Source organism: Bidens hawaiensis, unplaced genomic scaffold, assembly GCF_021521415.1.
Source record: "Bidens hawaiensis isolate Kalapana, Puna unplaced genomic scaffold, B.hawaiensis_p1.1 tig00001484_1, whole genome shotgun sequence".
NCBI classification, from domain to species: Eukaryota; Viridiplantae; Streptophyta; class Magnoliopsida; order Asterales; family Asteraceae; genus Bidens; species Bidens hawaiensis.
In genome coordinates, this window is record NW_027491084.1 from 91,552 (window position 1) to 116,726 (window position 25,175).

Consider the following 25,175-nt stretch of genomic DNA (forward strand, 5'->3'; position numbering starts at 1 on the left):
TTCCTCTTTTCAAGTCTTCTCCATCTTCTATCTTATTCAAACCCCTAGCCCCCTTTCATTCTACATCTCCTCCCCTTCATCTTCTCCCTTACCATCTCCTCCACAGCCGACGCCGCACCACCGTGACCTCCACTGCCGGCGCCGCACCTTTGGCGACCTCCACCGTTGGTTATGGCGCTTGGACACCGTATTGAGTCTGTTCCGGAACTACCGTTGGTTGTTAGTGATTCTGCTGAAGGTGTGGAGAAAACCCAGAACACATTTAATGTTTTGAAGCAGATCGGGGTGTATCCGGATGTGAAAAAGGCGAAGGATTCGGTCGGGATTTGTCCGGGAAAAGGGAAGATGAGGAACAGGAGGTATATCTCTCGTAAAGGACCTTTGATTATGTACGGGACCGGATGCGGAAAAGGCAAAGGATTCGGTCGGGATTCTGTTTATTATAGCAGTGTGCAGACGCTAAAAAACAAACAGTTGCAGACTGCAGAAATTTGGTCCACCTCTTCTGCTGCAGATGTTTGCAAATATGATCCGCAGACTGCAGACATTTTACCTCTAAAAAAACAAACAACACCTTAAAAGATGCAAATAAAGATTAAGGAGGTGACTGAAATGTTTAATCTTAATTGTGGGTTGACGAAGAGTTTTAAGTTATTTTCATTTCAACTTCTACTAGTTATTTTATTTTTATGATTTCATTTATGTCAAATATTTTTGTATAATGTTTTTAGTACTATAAGTGATCCAAGAATGCATAACTATGATAAAGTTCAATAAAATACTTTCAATAATCTTTTATTCTCTGTGTCAATGGTTTCTCTCCAACAATTATTTCACACTAACAACCTAGGAAATTTTGTTTCTGATTACTGAGCTTCAGTCACATCAATTTGTTAAAAATGATCGGCCCGTCTTAAACAATGTGAACCGACGTCTCCAAAGTGAACACACCGTTTGGGTAAAAGACCTGCTGCATCTATTTACATTAGGGCCCTTCCTGATTACAATTACATACTTTGACCCCAAACTATAACGATTACAAACTGATCCTTATACTACTAATAAAAACAATTAGTTTTTTTTATATTCAATAGTAATCGTTGGAGTACATGAATCTTGAAAGAACAAAAACCTGCAGGGGGTTTAATAGTAAAGAACACGCTTGCTATTGCAATGCCCAAAGAGATATTTAGATCCGAATGCCGACTTATAAACATCCCTGAAAAGACTATAATGCAGTGTGACATATAGAATCACCGGAATGCCAGCCAAACAGGTAATAGTGTTTGGCACCCATTCTAACTTTTTATCGTAAAGTACAAAGAAACTCGCAGCAAATGCAACCATCATGGTTACAATAGAGAGGAATAGTGTTGCGATACCATTCGTTAGTTTTCTTGGTAAGGACTCCAAAAAATCATGTTCCGCATAACGTGATGTGAGGATAGATAAGAAAATAAGAACCGAGGTTGATGAGCATATTAAAGAAACAGCATCCGCGATCACAAAGATAATGAGAGATGGCTGTTTGCGGAAAAAAGGAATACCGGTGGTTTGGTTGTATCCTCCAGGAAGTGTAAAAGCCGCTGCAAAGACAATAGTGGCAATGAGGGTTGAAACCACCATGCATTGAGATGCCGTATATTTCATCCAATCCCCTCCTTCTTTTAATAAAGTGGCATGTGTCTTTGTAAACACATCTTGCGGTGTTTTACCATCTTTGTTCTTCCTTTGCCTATAATTTGGTGGGATCATTTTCTCTACCTCCTGCCACATATATCAAGTCATTTTAATGAATTGAATCGTTTTCTTCATCCGTAAAGATGGTTCGAATCAAAAAAAGAAAATTTTCAGTGAAACGTTTTTGAACTATCTAAAAAAATTTCCAAATAAAGATAGACCATTAAACGTGATTATGTGTTTTTAGAATGGGTAGCATACACCCACTCGTCCAATCGTCCTGCTATTGCATTGTCCAGTATGAGACTTGAACCATCAATTACCTCATGTGATTTCATAAAACTATCATATTACAATAGATATCTTATTTATCAAATAAAATAATTTAGAAGGTAATATATATATATATATATGTATAGATATAGGGGTTAGTTCAGGAGAGAAATAAAATTATTGTGAAAAAATAATATGGATCACTAGTTTTATTTTATATTTTAAATGCTTAAAGATAAATGAGAAAAGTATTAATGCATGCTCTCTCTTCAATTGATATAACTAATAAATATAATAGTTATCTATTCAATTAATATAACTAATCAAATTATTATAATTAGAAAACATTAATAATTCATTTATTTCTTTAACTTATTTTTTCTCTCTTGAATTTTTATCATACACAAGTACAATTTATTCATACATTAAAATTTCTTTTTATCCAAAACCAATTTCTTACAACTCAATATATTAATATCCATCAACATGTAGTTACATTGTAATGAATAGTACAAAAAACTATCTTACATGTGTTTCCATTAAATATCAACAAAAAGAATATGACCTACACAAAAAAAATATAACATATACTTGTTCTAAGAATAAGAAAACATATAAACCTACACATGAAAAAAATATAACCGACACACAAAATTCAGCATCAATATACTACGCGCGCACACGAAAACGTATAACCTATACACGAAAAACATATAACCTACACTCGAAAATTTTATCCCACGCAAATACCATTTATTCATACATTAACAACTGTAGGCTATATAATTTTGTGTAGATTGTATATTTATTGTTTATATTTAATGGACACATTTGAATGATATTTTTTATTAATATTTATCACAATAATTTTTCTAAGTATATCAATTGAAAAAAATATTATGTTTTAATATTTATTGTTAAAAGTTACGTGTTGATATATGCTAATAAATTGAGTTGAAAAAAATTATTTTTTTAATAAAAAGAAATAGTATTATATAAGTAAATTATATTTTTGTTGGATAAATGAAGAGGGGGTAAATAAATTATATATAAAACTAAATTAGTGTTTTTATCTTTTTAAGTATTATAGTTAAATTAGTTAGGTATATTAATTAGAGAGAGATTTATTATGGTTATATTATTTGTATTAATTGAATAGAGAGAATGCATTTGTTGTTGCGTTTATATTTTTTTCATTTATTTTTAAACATTTAAAACCTAAAATAAAACTAGTAGTCCATATTCTTTTCTCGCAGTAATCTTATTTCTCTCATAAAATGGAAAACACACACACACACACACATATATATATATATGCTAAGCAGTTAATGCGGGAAAATATCGGGTATCGGTCAAGGACCGATATCTGAGATAGCGGTTATTGCAGTGAGATATCAGTAATTTAAATATCATGTAAAATTCATATATTTAGCAATTTAACATTAATAATTCAGTATAGTCTTCTACCATTAACAAATTAATTTTTTGAATTTGCAAAACACTAACAATCTTAACAAGTAAGACTTGATTAAGACTTATAACAATAACATTAAACACAAAAAGTTGATAATTAAGAGTTTAAGACTTAAAACACTGATATCGGGAATATCGGTGATATATCGGTCAAATATTAGTCCAATATCGGTCAATATCATTGATATTATCGGTACCGATATTCTAAACCGATATTCTGACTTATATATCGTCAGGGACCGATAACCGGTATATCACTGAGATATCGGTGACATATCGGCGATATCGACTATATAGTATATATGTTTTAGTGGGCATCAGAACTAACCAATTTAACATATTTTTATTATATATTTGACATCCAAATTGATCTTACTAATAGTAGTTTACCTTCAAACAGATGACATTAAAACATTTGAATTAATTTGTTAATTTTGGATAATATTGTGTAGTTATTATATTACTTGTTGTAATCAATCCCTTTATTCTAGGCTAGTTTCTTGTATCCATTTATATTTATTCTGATTACGATGAATGAAAGATTAACTTTAGGTGGAAACTTTTCCAAAATTCTGATCCCCGCCTTTCTCTCCTTCTAATCACATCTACCGTCACATTTTTTCCTGCCACCATGTATTCTGGAAGCGCTTTACATATCGCAACCATCCCTTTCCAAAACTGTTCTCAAAGCATGGAACTCTTACCCACCCCACACCAAGCGTTCACCTCACAAACTTCTACCAACAACCCCCATTTTCAAAGCAAATGTCAATTTTGTTTTACTATAGGCCATCCTTTGTCTTCATGTTATGCCTTTATAAACATGTATCCACATATTTACTTGCCACCACTACCAAAAGACCCTCAAAATAACCCACCCCAAACACATATGATGTCCGCTGCAGATGTTATAAACAACGGGAATCGCCCTTGGCTCTTTGATAGTGGTGCCTCACACCACATCACTAATGATGCCAATGCTTTGTCTTTCCTTGCTCCATACGGTGGTACCCAAGAACTCATCATCGGTGATGGTTCGTCTCTTAATATCACTCATGTTGGCTCTCTAACACTTCATCTTAAAAATACATCTTTCATTTTACATAATGTTCTCTGTGTTCCATCTATATCTCGCAATATCTTATCAATCTCACGCTTGTGCCTTGATAATAATATAACAATCCATTTCTCCTCTCTTAATTTTGTTATTAAGGATTGCCACACCCATCTCCCTCTTCTTCGGGGACAAGCTACACACGGGCTCTATGAACTACACCCAAAATCACCACCTTTTGCTTTTCATGTCCAACAAAACAAATCATCCTTGTGGCATCACCGTCTCGGACACCCGCATTCCCAAGTGTCAAAACATTTATCTTCTATTGTGGCGTCTATTTCTCATTTCAATGACTCGTGCAATTCTTGTTGCATTAATAAAAGCCACAAGCTCCCTTTCCATGTCACATCTATCACTTCCAATGCACCGTTACAACTTGTATTTTCGGATGTATGGTCTTCTCCCATTATTTCTTATGATGGCTATGAATATTATATAATTTTTTTATAATTATAATAAATACACTTGGATTTACCCACTTAAAAGAAAATCCGATTCTCTTAACGCATTTGTAGGGCAAATATTATATATTGTTTTTAGGATTGTATATGTCGTTTTATTCTGCTTTTTTCGGTGTAGTACGTACTCGGTACGTTTATTTTGTAGGTTTATTATGTAAAGTTTGGAGAAATGGGGACCCTATATAAAGGGCACTTTACCCATTTCTCCATAACCTTTTCTAACTCTTCACAACTTAAGGAAATAAATTCTCTCACCCACTTCTCTCCTTTTCTCTCTTTTAGAAAATAAACCAAACAAACTAAGATTCGAGATCCGAGTGTCGTTGGTGATTTCCGCTAACCAACAACACGGATTGATCCGAGTCAAGTCTTGAGATCCATCTAGAGGACCTACAAGTGGTATCAGAGCTTCGGCTCACTAGTTGAAGGTTTTTGGATCACAACCTTGGGTTTTGATCTTGAAAAGAAGAAAATAAGTGTTCAAGTGTTCTTGACAAAGAAAATTATCAAAAATACAAAAAGAATTGGCAAAAACTTCATAAAATGTCTTAGAAACGTTCTTGGTAAATGTCTTAAGTGTTAAGAATGGTGTTTACGGGGTTCAAGTTTGTTAGTTTAAAAAATAAAAATTTCTCTTCGCTCAAGCCTTGTACCAAACATCGTACTTGAACTGACAAAAGTGGGTGGAACAGATCCCAAGGAAGATTTGCTTTTTGGATTCTTTCGCTTCGCCTGGAATCCTTTCGCTTTGCTTGGATTTTTTCGCTTCGCTTGGATTTTTTTTTGCTTCGCTTGGAAGCTGTTTCACTTCGCTTGAAGCTGTTTAAGCAACAAAGTTGACTGTTTTGAAGATTGAGCTTTGTTGAAGGCTTATACCATGGCTAGTACTGATTCAGAATTGTTGAAGGGTTATTTACTATTAGAAAATCAAGTGGGAACACCTCAAAAACCTCCTAAGTTTATGACCTTAGATGATAATTTTATTGATTTCAAATGGAGGTTCATGAACTTCATCTCATTAACTGAAACTGATTTGATGAGATGTTTTGAAGAGGGTCCTTATGTTCCAGTAACTCACACTGATGCTGGGGAACAACCAAAGGCACCTGAGAATTATGATCAAGATGATATGGATAAGTTAGCACAAGACAAGAAAGCATTTCTGTTGCTAACAGTTTGTCTCTCAAATGAAATCACAGAGACACTACGGGAACACAAAAGTGCTAAGGGATTATGGGAAGCTCTTGTTGAGATGGTTGAAGGAAATGCTGAAATTAGAGAAAACAAGAAAGCACTATTGAAGGAAGAATTCAACATGTTCAACCATCGTCAGGGTGAGGCTGTGCTAGACTAGTGAAGAGGTTTGAGAAGCTCATGGTCAAAGTAAGAGCTGCAGGTGTTAACATTCCCAACACTAAGGTGAATCACAAGTTGATGAACTCTTTGCCTTACAGTTGGAGTGTAAACACAACAACTATCAAGAGAACCACAAATCTGAATGGGATGACTAACGGTGAACTAATATCCACTATCAAATCATTCGAAATGGATGAACAGATGAGGATGAACAATCACATGAATTCTCTGAATCAAGCCGGAGTAAGCACTACATCTTCAAGTGTGCCAACAGCTTTTGTCAGCAAAACCCAACAAAATGTATATCCCGTGACCAATCCCAAGTACTCACCAACTGTTCCTTCACAATCAACAGCTTTTATCAACACCAGCAACCCATCAACTCCATCCAGTGCAAGTTCGTTTCAAAAAGCAGTTGGCAGTGCAGTTGCTCAAGCTCTGAAGGCACATGGAATTTCTGTAACAAAACCTCAAGCAAACAAGCCCTCCAGCTATTATGAAGCCATTCCCATGCTGAATGATTCAAATGTGACACTCGTTAAAGCTTTTTTGTCTTGTCATGAAGAGCTATTGCAAGGGAATCTGTTACCGGCTCAGTTTAAGATAGGTGATTTGAAAGACATCAATCAAAAGGATCTTGAGAAAATGGACATCAGGTATCAGATGGCCATGGCTGTGCAAAGGGCCACCAACTTCATCAAAACCTACGGAAAGGACAGCTTTAATGATTCCGATCGAAAGCGAATTGGTTTCGACAAGAGCAAGCTTCGATGCTACAATTGTGCAGAGATGGGTCACTTTGCCAGAGCATGCACGAATCCTCCCAAACCAACAAACGATATACAGGTGACAGAAGTAACTGATGAAGAGAATTCAAAAGCTGCTGGAAAGAGGCCTGAGGATCAAAAGGCAAACAACTCAGTTCCAAGAATCGGGAATCGTCCACATAAGGGCAGCTCAAGCTCAAACTCAAGAGCCCTTGTTTCTCAAACAGAAGTTCACACCGGTATGGATTGGGACGAACAGTTTCAAGAGCTGCAGAATCCGTTGAATATGGCTAGCATGGCTTTCACTGCAAACAATGAAGCCTCTTCATCTTTTACTGCCGGTTCTAGTGCATCACACCTTGATGAGGTAAAACGAAATCTTTGCACGGAAGCATGTGTTAACAAGGTTACATACTATAGATACTTACAAGACGAAGTTTTGAAAGAAAATGCAAAACTTCGTCAGTTGAACACTGAATATGTAAAAGCCGATAAAATCTACACTGAAAAGATCAAAACTCATCACGATGATGTAGCCAATCTTAGACTTGAAATTTTTCGAGAAAAACACAATGTCATTTACTATAAGGACATAATAAATGATTTAAAAGAAGAGATTAAGAAACATTAAAACTCGAAGTTACTGATAAGAAAGAAAAGGAAAAACAAGTCGAAAGATTTGAGGCATCATCTAAGAAGTTAGATGATCTTATTGGAGCCCAGAGAAGTACTAAAGTTAAAGCGAGGTTGGGGTACGATTACACTGCCGTACTACCACCATTCAATTATAACTACACCAGTTTACCCCACTTTAGCTATAATACTTTTCCAGAGGAAGAAATGGAATACGGGGTTGGTAAAATACCAACGCCTGTGAAATTTGTTCCTGCTGCCTCTCAAACTGCTGCTCCAGTCCCATCATCTGATAAATCTGATATCAATGTGTCTTGTTAGCAGCTGGTGATGTAAATGGTGGTGAATGTGTTAACCTAGGTTGTAAGCTAAAAGAAAGTTAGAACCACGTTTTGAATCATGTGTGGATCTAACCAAAACTATTAACAATCCAGTTTGTAATAAAGTTTGTGAATCTATGTTGGGAAGTTTAAAGTCAAGGTCAAATTATGTATTTTATGAAAATTCAAGTGATGATAGTTGTACAAACGTTTGCAATGAAAATGAATGTTCTTCTTCTGACTCAGATTATGAAGCCGTTTGTGATGAAACTTTTGTTGAAAAATGTGTCAACGAAAGTAGGCCTGTTGAGGTGAACATATCAAGTTGTTCATCATCAAGTTATGAGACTGAGGATAATTCATGTAAAAGCAAAGTTTTTGAAAATGAAAAGGCAAGTACTTCTTGTAAATATGTTCCACCAAATAAACGATCATTTTCTCAAACAACCAATCAATTAAGAAAACCCTCAGTCATACAACTTCTGTGATAACAACTACTATGGTCATTATCAACAAAATTTTGTTGATCCATATTTTACAAATGTGTTTTATAATAATGTTCCTTTCCATGGATCACCTTTCCCACCACACCAACCACATTACAGTTCAGATGAGTTCTTTGGCACTCCGAGGAGAAAGTGTTGTTTTGTGTGTGGTCACTCTTCTCACCTTGAAAGACATTGCAAGCACTGGTTCAAGCAACAAATTGATATTCAAAGGCGGCTTAGTCAGTCCCCAAAAGGAGCTTTCAGTAGCCCGGGACTGATCAAGCTGATAATAAACCCAGTGAAATGGATGTGAGATCCAAAGTTAATAAAGTAAAACACAAAAGGAAACCCTTTTGGAAATCCAAAAAGGATAAAAACAAAAAGGATCCTAAGACTGTAAAGTCTGAGGATTCACCAAAAATAGTTTCAAAATCAAGAAAAGAAAAGTCCAAAATTAACAAAACCAAGGAATAAGTTTTTGCTTGGATTCCTAAGGACTGTTCTTCATCAAGTGAGGCTCCACCAACAAATAAATGGTTTTCAGGAAATAAAATCAAGTTTGGTCGATTTACGGTTGACCTTCCCGGGACAAAAGTATCCTGGGAACCCATGTCAATTTGAACGCTTAGTGCATGCAGGGTCAATCAAGGAGGACTATCAATAGTATTAGCTACTTAGATAGTGATTGCACCCGGCATATGATGGGAGACGAACCCTTGCTATTTGATGCTAAACCATACGATGGCGGATTCGAGTCTTTCATAAGCGACATAGGAGGACAAACTTCAAAGGAGGGAAGCCTTGTTTAAATGGTTCAACAACAACTTTCGAGCGTTTCTCAACTAACCTCGTTCAACTACTTCTCTCAAGTTATGGATCCAGCACAGCTGTTGGATCTCGGTTTGAATCTCTTCAACTTTGTCATACAATGTGATAATGCATGCTTAAGATAGTCCATCTGAACAACTTTGCTGACCTTTTCACTAAAACCATCAATCATACCCGATTTGAATTTCTGGTCGAATCGTTTGGCATGATCAATTTTGATTAAAACAACCTATCTATCTTTTTGTATATAAAATTGTAAATATTTTTCAAATATGTCACAATTTTAGAGGGAGAAAATGAGTTAAGTTTAACTCACCAAAAAGATTTTCAATTCATCTTAAGAAAAGCAAAAACAAATCATTTGATTTACCAAAAAGATTTTATATTACTTTTAAGAAAATCTAAAAGGAATTGTCCCGTTTAGAGGGAGCTCCTGCTTAGAGGGAAGTGGATATTTTAAATTTTTAAAATTTTGAGAAATTGATCCGACCATTGGAAAATGATAAGAAATTATCTCTAACGATTCTAGCACATGAAAAGAGTAGATCAAAAGCCAACAAGATCATTGCTTGATGTGTAGATAAGCTTGACAAATGAGTAAGTGTCACAGTGATATAAACTTAAATATCTGCCTAAGCTAGTGGTTACACGTTATGAAGCGGTTGCCGACTCCAACTAAAGTCATATTAATGAAGGCTGAAATGCAATTAAACATGTCATACCCAAGCCTCGGATTACCTTATCACACTTGTCTTATGAAAAATCAGTGTCATTTTTAATTTTTATTGAGTCAAGAAAAGAGTCAAGTAAAGCGTCAAGAAAAGCAAGAAAAAGAAAAACAAAAGAGTCAGAAAAGAAAAAGAAAAATCAAGAAAAAGAGTCAGAAAAAGAGTCAGTTCTAGGAATTTTAACTTCTGCATTATTTCTTCATTTATTTTGATTCAAGCCTTGGACTTTCTCCTGCGCGATAATATGGTATTATCCGACCTGATTGTTAAGGCCCTGAATCTTCTGCTTTGTTTTATTTTCTTTCTTTTGTTCAAGCCTTGGACTTTCTCTGCGCGATAATATGGTATTATCCGACCTGATTGTTATGGCCTGAACTTCTGCTTTATTTTAATCTTTCTAGATCGAGTTAAGTGTACAAAGTTTCAAGTGCATAAAGTCAAAGTGTCAAGTGTGTTAATAAGATTACTGTGATCAAATAAAAAAGGTTTAAGTCAAGTTGAGGTGACATGTGAAAGCAAATTAAGCCTGAGGTATGATGGAGTCTGTTATTTGTCAGATTAAATGGGGACCACACAAGCATTGTGCCTAATTGTACCTTAATGTATCATGTTGACATCAAAATACTTGTTAAGTTTAAAGTGGACAAATTATATCTATAATCGACTTTGGGTTCTTGGCATAATAATGTCCAAATAGAAGTGTGATCTAGAAGGTTAACAGATAATGTGATTCCATGTTGTGAACTTTCTTAGAAAAATAATTTAGTAACGTTTAAAGTAAATATTTTTGATATATAATATTAATTTCATCTTTACTCCTATCTTATTTTTGTTTTATTTTTTTTTTCAACTTCAAAATATTATGTATATATTTTCGTTATTTTTAAAATATATGAAAATGCCAAAAAGATTTTAAACTTTTATTATGTTCGTAGATATTTTGTTAAACCTTGTTTTATTCAAAATCATGTGTTTTGTTGTCAAGGTCGTTCATGCAAAGTTCGTTGGAAATCTGGGACTTAAACAAATCATTTACAAGTTGAGAGACTGAAATTGGGAGGGTCTGTGAACGATTTTATTGAAACATTTAGCCCGGTCATTAAACCAGCCACCCTTCACCTCGTTCTTTCTTTATCCACTTCTAAGAATTGGTGTCTTCTTCAACTTGACATCAACAACGCCTTTCTTCAAGGCCCATTGAATGAGGATGTCTTTATGGCTCAATCACCCGGTTTCACCGATCCTTCTCTTCCGTATCACGTATGCAAATTAAAGAAGGCCATCTATGGTATTCACCAAGCATCACGTGCTTGGTATGATTAACAAAAAATCATACCTTCTCTCCGTTGGCTTCAAACCTACGATTTCCGACTCATATCTTTTTGTCAATCACACCACTCAATCTCCAATTTTTCTTTTAGTCTATGTTGACGATATTGTCCTTAACAACTGATGTAACACAAAGTGTATATCTTATTGCATCAAATTACCTTCATATTTATCCCGAACTTCATGCAAATTCATTGTTTTAGGTACTTATTTGAGTTATTTGTGAATTTGCAGGTCCGGGCACCCGCCCGACCAAGAAAACATGAAAAGGGGGCGTTTCGGGGACAAAATAAGCATTCTGCCAGACCTGCACGACCATGCTTGCCAGTGCCGACCCCGCACGACCATGCTTGCCAGTGCCGGAGCCAGTGCCGCAAGAATTCAAAAAGTGCACGACCGTGCATGGTCGTGCGGATGCCCGTGCATGACCTGCACGGCCGTGCGGGCCCGTGCCGATGACTATGCCAGAACAGAGAAATCTGACTTTTTGGTCAGATTAAAGCCAATGGTTGACTTTCCACAAATAGGCACGGTCGTGCAAGCCTGTGCAAGTGCCCGTGCTAGACGTCCAGATAGCATATATACACATCCATTATCCTCATTTTTGTGGGTGGAATCTTGGGGATTTTCTCTCAATCAAGTGCAGCAATTTTAGGGGATTCTTGGAGGCTTCCACCAACATAAGATTCATCATTCCATCCTTCAATCCTTTCTTGATTTTGGTTTGCATTTCTATGTTTAAGAGCATGTTTTGTAAGCTTATTTTTAGATTGATTGTAGTTGTAATAAGCCTTATGGGCTAAGACCTTTACTATCTAGACATTATTGAAACTTTTACTATTGTGATTTTTATCTATGTATGGTTATGGTAATTTGGTTTTCTTTCAAGGAAATGTTGAAGTTATGAGTTGATATTGATGGTGTTCATGCTTGTTAGAATTGCATACCTTGTTAGTCTTACAAATGTTTAGGCATTCATGTTGGAAAACTATGTTCTAGATGTTTGTTTGTAAACTTTGAATGTTCATGTTTTCTTTGTTTACATTGCTAAGTTATGAATGACTAGTAAAGATTAGTTTGGTTATAAGATTATTGATGAGCATGAAACCCTACACTTGATATTGGAAAATTGATGAGTGTTGTTATGATTCTTGACTTGGTGATAACTTGCTAGTTAAAGTTTCATAAGTTGATGTTTAATTCATGAGTTTAGCTAATTTAGTGTAATCTTAGGTGGTTAGAATGTTGTTCATGCTAGCTTTCCTTTGATTATGAGACTTTGTTGTTTTGACAAACAAGTTAGTCTATGTTTAATTCTTGATTGGAAGCCCTTCATGATGATTATTTGTTAGTATTAGGTTGCTTGATTGTAATCTAGTATTTATGTTTAGATTCATGATGTTTACCATATCATTACTATTTTATCACATTAGTAGAGTGGATGCGTGTCTAGGTAGTCTTGTTGGATTGATTGTTTCTTGTATTTTTACTTGCTTTGTTTTCATTATATGCTAGTTTAGTTAGTTAAAAACTCAAATTAAGATTTCTTTGTTCGGTTAGTCATTTACAAAGATTTAGTACTAGAAAATTACCGTATCCATGGATTGACACTCGGTTCTTGCCGACACTTTATTACAAACGATAGGTACACTTGCCTTTCGTGTGTGGTTTAGTTGTAGGTGAAAACCTATTTTTAAAACCCGATTTGTGTGGAACTTTTATCCAAATTTATATATATATTCACACACGTCACCAACCCAAATCCTTCACACATAAACAGTTTTATATCCTCTCTTTCCTTTCACTTTTCTCTCAAAGATCTTGATTCTCTTTTTTATTTCCTAGGTGTGGAGGTCCTTCCTCACACCAAAGGTCTATTTCTGTCACAATCAAAAATATAGACTTTATATATTAACCAAAGCAAACATGAGTGATTGCAAGCCGGCATCTACCCCCATGTCATTCTCGGACCATCTCAACCCTCACGAAGGCGCACCTCTCCCATCACCGACTCAATATCGTGCTTTCGTTGGGGCATTGCAATATCTTTCTTCCACGAGACCTGACATTTCTTTTGCGGTTAATAAACTTTCCCGGTTTATGCATTGTCCCACCAACTTATATTGGGCCGCCCTCAAGCAGTTGTTACGTTATCTTCACGGTACGCTGCATCACGGGCTATTATTCAAACACAACTCTCCTTTACATCTCCATGCATTTACAGATGTTGATTGGGCGAGTGACAAATCTACATACCGCAGCACCACATGCAATATTGTTTATCTTGGTTCAAACCCGGTTGCTTGGAGCTCTAAACGCCAACTGACTTTGGCAAGGTCATTCACCGAGGCTGAATTTCAGGCTATCGCCTCCACCACCACATAAGTTTAATGGTTAATGTCTGTATTATCAGAACTTGGATACAAATCTGCTATCACACCAGCAATTTATTGTGATAATTTAAGTGCGACACACTACTCTGCTAGCCCGGCCTTTCACTCCCGCATGAAACACCTTGCTGTTGACTTCCACTTTGTACGAGAAAAGGTCTAACAAGGTACGATACGTGTTACTCACATTTCCGACGATGATAAATTGCCGACGCCCTCACCAAACCGCTGCTCAAACCACGTTTTCATAATCTCGTATCCAAGATTAGACTACTCTGTCGATCATCCATCTTGCAGGAGCATATTAGTAATTTACCTCCAAATAGATGACATTGAAACATTTGAATTAATTTGTTAATTTTGGATACTATTGTATAGTTATTGTATTACCTATTATGTTGTAATCAATCCCTTGATTCTAGGCTAGTTTCTTGTATCCATTTATATTTATTCTAATTACGATCAACGAAAGATTTAACTTTTTTGGAAACTTTTATACTTATGAAAACGTGGACTCGTGTAGAAAGAAAGATGATGCATAAGATTGAAAATTAATATTTACCTTGAACCATAATAGCTCTCTCTGCATTTGAAAAGCAACTCCAGACACATTTTGTAATCGGTTTTGTTTAGCACTCTTTGCAACCATATGCAACATGTTATTGCCTTTGTTGTCTTCAATAGGGGTTATTAAATCTTTCATAGCACCAATCTCATGAAGTAGCTTATAGATCTTTATATGACGACGTTTGATCGCTAAGTGAAATATAGTTTTCCCTTTGTCATCTACTTTCCATATCAGATCAGGATATAAGCGAATGAGCTCAATTAAAAACCTTGTGTTGCCCATTTTAGCAGCAAGAAAGAGCACTCGTGATGGGTATTTAGTTGTATTGTTCTCCTCTAGAGGTGGCCCTGTGATTATGTCATCAGTATCGCTCTTACCCATTGTGGCAACTTTTTTCCAAACTATTTTTAATAACTGCAGTGCTTCACTTTCTTTTTCACCAGACTGTAACTTCGCATGAAACATTGCAAAAGCTGAAAACAAGAGCCAAGAAGACCATATATCATATCACAAACTCTGTGTAAAATTGACGTATGAAGCTGGCTATTAGTTGTTGATAATTATCTAGGCAAAACACTAACGGTTTTGTTTTAAACTTTCGTAATTTTATATACATTAAAGGTACTAGCAGAAGCTCCAATAATCCATACACGAAACTGATCACCATTTTCTTCTCGTTTTTTGGTTTTATACAAGATTATGTGATACAGTATGGTTCTAGTAAAATATTTAACATATAAATCATTTAGAAAATTCATGGAAAGGAAGAAAAAAAAAGTGTTTTATTGAAGCTAATAGATTAAGTTAATTAAGAATAAGGCATAAGCAGTTAAGCACAATGAGTATTTATGTCTAAATGGTAGAATGTGTTAGAAATTGACTAGGAATACAAAGATAACCCTCTGTATTTTGTGGTAACTACAATAACTTCTTTTTTATATATATATATAATTACGAAGAACGCAAATCACCACATATTACCCTAAAACAACTTATAATCTCTTTCTCATTGACTCAATAATTGTATGAAATAAACCCATGCTTAATTCTTGGTTAGACATTGACTCTTGACTATTAACTTATCATCCTTTAGTAGTTTTTTTTTTTAAACCTAGACTTCGACTACAATTAAGTTACTGTGCACCCCTTAATTCCAGTTTAGTCACTTTGTTCTTCACAACATTGTTAGGTCTTCATCCTTCATAGCTAGATAGGCTTCTTCATTTTTTGAAATTGTCTTTGGACACTTAAATGCAAAGTCACCAAAATCTTCACACCTATATCACTTGACCCGCTATTTGCCTCTTCTCTCACAATGTTCCTATCTGTAGTTGCTAGGTTGTCGTTCATGGCATCTTCCTTTACCTAGAACTCTCTGACAGCATGGTACAATCGTCACAATTGCCACCCTCCATTGACCTGTTAATCATCACGTGTGAACAACAATTTACCTTTTGTGTATTCAGTTGAATATTCTTGGGCTTTCACTCTCTCCTTATAAGCCATTAGCTAACCCACTAACCCTTCCAAGAAAACATTGATTCAATCTCCCTGAGTGTTGGTCATTTGAGACCATGATTGGTAGATATTTTCTAGGTATTTAATTTAGGAACTTCCTCGCGAGTATTTCATTTTCAAGAGAAGACACAAGATTTTATACCTTGTGTTGCTAAAAAAATGTAAGTGGCTAAGGATGGTTTAGAAGACCCCGGATCCTGATAGCTTGAACGGGTCAAAATAAGTTCATATCTATTCTTTGAAGGTGATAATAGAGGACCTAAGTCCATCTATTATAGAGAGAAACTACTGTTCAAGCCGAGCTATAAAGCCAGCTCATCGCTTGAGCAGAAGGTCTTATCTACTTTTTTATGTTGCAGGTTTGACCCTACCTATTTAGTGAAAGGAGATGTCTTACTTTACTTGGAGAATAATCTATGGTTGAGTATCTGTGTTGGCCACCCTATTTTCTGATAAAGAGAGTTTGGCATATGAGAAGTACCACATCAAAACAAAATGCGTCGAAGCGTAAAGGCCGTCAAGATGAAATATTTAATTGTTTTGGCTTTGGTGATCGGGTACCCCCGTCATCAACCCCAAGTCAGAGGTTACCATAACAATGTGATAGTGGCATCTGACATTAATCATCTATTTGGATCACTGAAGGGCCTTTTGGCCCACCCACTCATCTCCTTTCCAAGAACTTTATCATGTGGTGTTGTTTTTATAAGCTTTAATGGTTGAGCGCTTGTTTTTGCTTTATCGCTAGCACTATAACACTTGAGCTCTTTATCGCTTGAGTGCTTAAGCACTTTGCTATTGTAGTTAATTCATATCGGATCGATGTGATGGTTTTGCAAGGTTTTAGGTGGTTATGATGGCTATGTGAACATTCGGCGCTCGTGATTATATGATATTTGGGCTATATGATTTTTTAAAACACAAATCCTCCCATTACATCATTTTCACTAGATTGTTCACTTTACCCATCTCAAACCCTAGAACTTCATCAGTCTTTTCAATTCCATCTCCATCTTTGCATTTCTTCTTCTTTCTTAAAGACGTTTCTTACCTTTCTTTTTTGTTTCGTTGGTGCAAAGAAAGATATAAGTATTGTCCGATCTTGGTTAACTCAGACCAAAGTTGATGCATCCCACCTCAAATTCGGTATTGATCCCCTGTCAAATTCAACAGCAACTGGTCCTGATCATTCAATCCATCGTTGTTCTAATGGATGTATTGCGTTTTACTCTAATATTTGGTCAAACCTTCAATATCATTTTTCGATGTCTGTTTTAAATGTGTTAAGAGTATTATTGTTTGAAGTTTGGGAAAATCTCTCCGATGGGTGTTGCTAGAATCGTTCATTTTTAAGTTCTTTGTCGTTCTTTTGGTCATGAACCGCACATCTTATCTTTCGTTGGTTTTTTAATTTAAAGAAAAATAGCGATCGATATACCTTTCGTAAATATTTAGCTGAGGGTTCTTTGGTTTCTTTGATTTTTTTCATCGCATCTTGTTTAGAAACACCAATTTTCTGGGTGTCGAAGTATATCGCGCCCCTTCAAAATGGTTTGGAGAATGTCTAATGTTGTTTTGAATGACAAGGAGCCTTCGTGTAATACCCAGCTATCACCGCACCATAATATTGTCCGCTTTGGCGGCCGGTGCGTACATCCATCGCCTTATGAATTTGCTTTCAGTTGCCAGGGTGAAGACTTCCTAGGAGGTCACCCATCCAAATACTACTTGGACTTGAACAAGCTTAACGGTGGAGTTCTTCTCTCATCCACTACCATTAGGCGTCCAAAACGCGTTATGATGGGGAATGGATCCACCTTCTTATAAAGAAGGCTTTGTTCTCCTCCCCAACTGATGTGGGATGCCACAACCCACCCCACTTTGGGGTTCAGCATCATCATGGGGCCTAACACCACTAGTCCAGCCCTGGCTCTGATACTATCTGCAAAAGCACATCTACCGCCACACCATAATATTTTTCGCTTTGGCCGGGACATACCACCATCACCTCACATATTTGCTTTAGGTTGCCCAAGTGAAGACTTCCATCCTGATACTACTTCCACCTAACTTTGGGGTTCTCCTCTCATCCACTACCATTAAGCACCCAAAACATGTTATGATGACGAAGGTATCCACCTCCTTATAAATAAGGTTTTTGTTCTCCTTGCCAACCGATATTGGATGTCACACTTCGATTGATGAGTTAGATGAAGTGCTGTTGAAAAATATGCATTATTGTTTAACTTGGATTCACCCTTTCCCTGAAAGGGTACTCGTGGCTTTGGGCCTAAGGACTTTGTTGGATAAACCTGGTCTTGATTTCGTGCTTTCTGTTAATGGAAGCGTATGCCCTTTTTTCTTTATATTTGTGATTTAACTGTGATAAAGATCCTAACTCTTTCTTTATTTTTCATAAATGAGTGCTCTCGACTTTGTGAAGTCTACTAATAACTCTAATGCGAAGTTTGGCACCAAGGATATTCCTATGGCCAGGAGGGTGTGTTGGTTCATACAAAAAACGTTCGTTAAGAAGTTGGTCCTTGAGTTAATGTTGGTCATACCAACATTTTTTACTTCAAGTTCTAAGATTGTCAAGTCTTCAACCATTCTTCATTCTAGAAGGAGGTTGGTTGTGGCTTTCACAAGTACCACATATGATGATCTTCTTTTCATCGATCTAAGTGATGATCAGATAAGGTTTATGTTCTCATTCCTTTGCTTACTTGTGTTTCCAAATTAAGCAAGCCAAGCAAATAATGGATGCTACTGAAGTTTCAACGTACAAAGGTAAGAAAAATGCTACCACTTCTGGAACCGGTGAAGAAGACGAAGAAATATACTTCATCGGATACGGAAGAAGAGATGAGTGTTCAAAAGGGTGAAGGTTCTGAAAGTTCCAAGTTTTACCTTACTACTGATGATGCTTATTTTCTAGAGTGGCTTGTGCTAAACAATGGTACATTGAAGCTGAATAGGAAGATCTTATCTACTCTTTCTAAGTTGCAGGATTGAGCCTTAACTTTTTAGTGAAAGGTGTTGCCATACCTTACCTGAATCTAATAAAGGCATTTAACACAGAGAAGTATTGTTCACATCACATTACAAAGCGTCAAAGCCTTTAATATAACGTATTTGCTTGCTTTTGCTTTGGTGATTGGGTTACCACATCACCTTGATGGAACACCAGTCAACTTATCAACAAATTCTTCAACAATATTAGTCTCTTCCAAATCCATCATCTCCAACTTGGTTCTAAGTGTTTGTAGCCTGCCCTTCCTAATCTTCGTTGTTCCCAAATACAAAACCTAAAGTGAATTTCACACATCCTTAGCATTTGTATACTTATCGGTTTGAAGAAAAACATCTTCTTGAATTTAATGAAATATCAATGTCTTTTCCATTGCCTTTTTTTCCTTACTATCTTTACTCCTCCTGTCATAGGATTTGTGGCCTTTCTTAGCTCATATGAAGATATGATAATTTCGACGATAATTGACTAGCAGGGCATAGGTTGACATCAGTTTCTCGTATTGAAATGACATGTGGCTAGGCTTTTGAACCTGTACTTTTGCACCTACTCGACGACAACCTTGACCTTGTGCCATATTCATTGATAACTAGGATAACTCAGCTTCTCACCAATATAGATTGCTACCTCACACAGGAATCTCCTTTAGTTCTACTTGCACAACAACCAACCTGCCTCATGCACATTCTTCACCGTTTCACCCATTCTTTAATTTTGTCTCACATAGGTTCGCCTTTCACAACTTGAATCACTCATGTCAGTCTCTTCGTCAGTTGCCTCGACAATTCTCGTCGGGCTTCGATTGTATCCCCAACCAACCCAAACCTTTTGTTGGGGTATGAAGGCCTTTTGGCCAGTTTTATTAGGAGGGGAGGGTGGGTGGCGCTATTTTGGTTCCTAGTTGTTTTTAATCCTAATCTTGTTTATCATATATATATATATATATATATATATGTGTGTGTGTGTGTGTGTGTGTGTGTGTGTGTGTGTGTGCTTGTATATTGTGTGTATGTATCACACCCGTAACTATAATCTTTTATTCGTGCTAATAAGAAAAAAAAACCCTAGTTGCAGCCCGTAGCTGTAGGTCTCCTGCTAGGACCAAACCCCGTTAAATTTCTTGTAATTTATATTTTTGTTTTAGCATGTTTATCTTTTGTGCATCTGTGTTTTCACTTTCGCTTTGTGCTGCTTTGTTCCTAAGAAGTGGTATCAGAGCTTCTAGCTAATTCTTACACACGGTTTTGCATTAGACAATTTGCAGAGGTTCATTTACCCATTCACTATACGATTAATTGGAAGATTCTGATTAAGGTTCTGGGGGTTGCAAATCGAAACCGATAAAGCCCTCTGATAAAGCTGGGAATATTTTCAATTGAATTCATCACTGTTTATTCTTTCCTCACTGTTTGCCATTCAAGAATGCAAAAACAAAAAATTTACGTAATTTTTGGATTATTTCTTTGGAAATTGCAACAACACAACAGTAAAAAAAATAGATGTTTTTTGATTTACTTATTTTGCTACTATCGAAACAAGAATTTTGGTTTTTCATAGATAAATGTGAATGAAAAAAAAAACCATATTTCTTCATGTGTATTTACGATCTAGGTTGAAATACAAATAAAGGTTATTGTTTTGTTTTGTATTTTTTTTATCGAGATGTACTAGGTTTAAATCTTTAAAAATTATCGATTATGGTTTGGTTAAAAACTCTTGAATCATCAGGTTCTGATTTGGGTTTGTTGTTCAAATTATTTATGGATTGGTCTGTAGATGTGTGTTCGTTGGGATTTGTGGTCAGTGTTCGCTAGCTAGATTGCAATGGGAGAAGGTTGAATCAAAAGGAGTACCTAAGTTAATTTCTTGAAACCTTTTTTTTTTTTTTTGTATTTCAATTTTCTGAATTTATTTGGCCGCTTAGGGTTCTTGGTGAAAGAGACCATGGATTTGACCGGGTTAACAGGTTAGGGTTTGGAAATCTTGTTTTGGCTTTTAAAATAATCTCAAATACGATTTCTTGATTGTTCATTGTTAACAATAAACTAGGGAACCGGGTTATATGAGAATCCAGCGTTTGAGTTCAGACCCATGCCATTGTTGTGTATGTTCATTATTTTTAGTGTTCTTGTTTGTTATTGCTTCAGCTGATGATGGGATTGTTGTGAATGGAATGTTACACGATTATGGTTTTTTGGTTGATTAATTTTTCAAAGGGAAATTAGATAAGGTACTAATGATGGATTAACTAGAGAAAATGGAACTGGTAGGCATGTTGCGGATGACTTAAGTGAAAACCGATATTAGTGGCAAGTGATGTGAACTGAAGACCTTTCGGATAGGGTTTGTGTTAACCGATTATGTGCACGATAATATAACTCTTAGTATCTCTTGCTTTCCATGAAAGATCTGTTGTTGTTAACACCGTCTACGTGTTGGTTTGGAACTGTGATTATTACTTCTTGTTCGTTTGGAACTGTGAAGTTATATCTTATTTGGTAGTGATCACTGGTATAACATTTAAGGAGACATGAGATCTTGTGCAGGGTGAAATCAACTTCTAGGGAAGTACGATTGGGATTCATTTCATGGAGTATTAGTCTGGCATGATTTGAGATTACTGGGGCAATGGGAGTTGGGCATAGTTGACTTGGAGTGCTACATGTAGAAAGGGAATTTGAAGAGTCGATGTCCAAATGATTTGAATTCTATGATGTGTCTATGTTGATGCATTGTGACCCAGTGAAGGCAATGAAGACTCTTGGGTTCAAGATACGGGTATGGTTCATTCTTGTCACTCACTTCAATGAAGCACCGGAGAATATGTTAGATGATGAGTTTAGGAAGGTACGGGTTTGTGAATCGCTAGAAGAAGCGAACCAACTTCCGAGTAGGAAAGTCTAGCTCGCGAATCAGGTATATCTAAGTGGATTCATTTTGCAAGTGTTAATCCTAGTGCCATGTGGATGTCAGTTGATAGTGTTTAGAGTTAAACCAGGTCAGGGTTTTTGGGAACAGTTGGGAGCATGGGGAGTGTTCTGGGTAGGGTTCAAAACACCGTTAGGTTTGAAGACCAGGAATCTGTATGGTAAAGCTTTTCTTCATATTACTTGTTGTATTTGGAGAATGTTTATCCTCTAGAATCTTTAGAGCCAATAGTGCAAGTAAGTGAGAGCCGTTGAGAGATGACCTGATTAAAGCCCTCAGGAGCTTCAATGGGCCTTTCAAAAAACTGATGCAAGGCTATTGCAACTAGGTTGATTTTTGAAATCTTAACTTGTTTTCAGGAACCGGAGGCTTGGATGACTTATATTATTTGAAATCTTATCTTGTAGAACGGTTCATAGGATTTTTGTTACTAAATATTAGAGTTACTAGGTGATTGGGATTGTTGTTTGCTTGGACATAGGCTAGAATTTGCCGGAAGGCCTTCAAGTGGGATATTGCTAGGTTATGAAGGCCTATGGGCCGGTTTGATTAGGAGACCTGAATTTGGTTCCTAGAGGTGTTTAATCGTAATCTTGTTTGTTATATATATATATATATATATATATATATATATATATATATATATATATATATATATATATATATATATATATATCCAATCATGTAACCGCAATCTTGGTTCTGTGCTAATAAGAAATAAACTTAATTGCAGCCTCTGGATTTAGGTTCTCATCCGGGACTGAACCACGTTAAACTTCTTGTGTTGTTTATATTTTCTTTTCTGCATGCTTAACATTTATGTGTGTGTATGTGTTGTCGCATCCGCATTGCCTCTCCTAACAACCATGTTGTATCTCATGAATATAATTTGTCTCACACACATCTTCTGAATGATCTCTCATAGATCGCAGCCATTCCAACTGTTCGAACCACTTGCAGTTTCTTTTCCTTGATGATATTAATTTATCTTCACTTCTAACTTGATCTTTATTGCTCTTTTACCAATTGTTAGAAAACTGGCACCGGAAAAACAAAGATGAACTCTGTTTTTTGTCGTAATTACAAGGAATCTTTTTATAAACATGACAAAAGAAAAAAACCAAACATTACAGACTCCCAACTGTTGGAAAATTTTTCTGTAAATAAAATATTCTAATTTTGAATTCTTTTATATTATATGATTAGTTGAAACACCTTTGATTTAGTCAAGACCATTCAACATGTCATTAAGTTTTGGTCAAAATTTAAATACATTGGTTAATGTTGATTGGGGTGTTTCAATTTTTTCTTTAATGATGGTTGAATGGTTTCAACTTTCTACTAGTATAAATACCAAGGAAGCTCCTTGGTTGTAGACACACAAAATAACATATTCTCTCTTGTGTTTTCTTCAACTTTCTCCCTAAAAAATTCCAACATTCTTGATCATCTTCATCATTTTCTTTAAGGTACTATTCGGGTGCTAGAGCCCTTCCCGACAGTACATATTGCTTAGTCCGTTGTACCCTGGGAAACAAAACGGGGAGAGACCTAGAATTTGTTTTAAGGGCCCCGTGTAAAACACGATCCTCGACCACAAAGACCACGACACCATTCTTCTTTTACACCTTTCTTGCATTATTTTATTTCAATTGTATTTTAATTTTGATTTTTTCCGGTGTAATTTGTATTGTAATTTGCTTGCTTTCCTAGATAGGTTTGATTCTCTGTATTGTAATCATTTTATTAAAAGTGTTTTATTTTTATACGCGAACGGATTCCTACACCAACCCCTAATTATAGTTACAAACCTTGAAAGCAAGCTACCCTAAACTATGAAATTGAATCTCTATTTTAATGACTCAATAACCGCATAAGCTAGGCCATGCTTAACTCTTGCTTAGACATGGACTCTTGACCTTTAACCATAAACTTATTAGCCTTAACCAATTTATTTTTTACCCGGACTTTGACTTTAATTAGAATTAACTTATCTGAATGAAGCAAAGACAATTGAGTAGTGCGAATATACTTACTTGACTTGAGGGTTCTGAAGACAACATTTGGTCTTATTACATTAAATGCATGAGTATTCTGTGCCATGGCTAAGAGAACATCCGTAAGTAACCTGTTCTTTAAAGTTAGTTCTGGGCGATCAGTAACTATGTTTAGGGCAACATCTACAAAAGAATTTATGGTTAGTTTAAAAGAACAATTTTATAGAAATACCAACTTATAAAGTTACTCACCAAAAATTTCAGCTTCAACACACTTTTGAAGGACCCAGCCCCGATTAGCATCTGTCCAAAAATCGTCGGCCATATTCTTAGACATTCCATACAAATACCTCACCATCTTATGTTTTGCAAATAAAGTTGCCATATAGAGTGGCATCATTCCGTCTTTGTTAGGGATCTCAATCAATCCATTATTCTTTTCCAACATTGTCTTTGCTGCTTCCATATTTCCAGCTGCAGCTGCCAAACTAAGGGCGGTATCGTAGTTCTTATTCTGTAGCTCCAAATCTTTTTTATCCATCAAATTTACTAGATTTATTACAAATGCTTTCACAGCCTTGGTGCTTTCTGCTGACGCTGCAATGTGAAGCAGCGTTTCGCAATTTTCAGTGATAGCAAAACGTAACAGATCTGGCTGTTTGTCAAGAATTCTTTTAGCGGCCTTCCAATCTCCTTTAATTGCTGCTTCATATAGTGGAACGCCAACATCGACGTAGTTCTCTCTATGACCTTCTGTTTGTTATTACATTTCACACTCAGCATGAGAGACTTCAAACAAAAGAAGTGTAACAAAGTTTCTAATTAAATGTGATTATTTAAAACAGGCATCGAAACACCTATTAGCATATCTTACACGATATAGGAGTAACAAAAAGTTTCACTCAGTGAGAAATTACCAAGTAAATCAAAACGAGGTATATTCGGTGTTGGAAGCTCGGGTGATGGAACTAGCTGCTCAGGAATCAGAATGATAGTTTGTTACTGCTGATGGTAGGGGGCTGGAATTGCATGATCATCACTTGTACTCGGGTGTCTCATCTTTTCGGCTACAATATCACAACGATTAGTGATTAAACTAACTGGAATGGAATCACTAGAACACCAACCTTGATGTAGTCACGTCCTTTAATTCTAACAATTTTATCAAGCACGTACAGTTCGCCTCAATATAGCTTTTAAACTGACTAACCAAATTAATAGACTCTAGACTAAATTATATATTTCATTTCGTTCTTAAACTTTTACTAATTACGCGCGTTCGTTTCACGG

General features: G+C 36.0%; 1 pseudogene; it reads right to left on the reverse strand.

The window, feature by feature from the left end:
- Window positions 1–1,143: 1,143 nt before the first annotated feature.
- LOC143580362 (uncharacterized) lies at window positions 1,144–24,944 on the reverse strand (annotated as a pseudogene).
- Window positions 24,945–25,175: the final 231 nt, after the last annotated feature.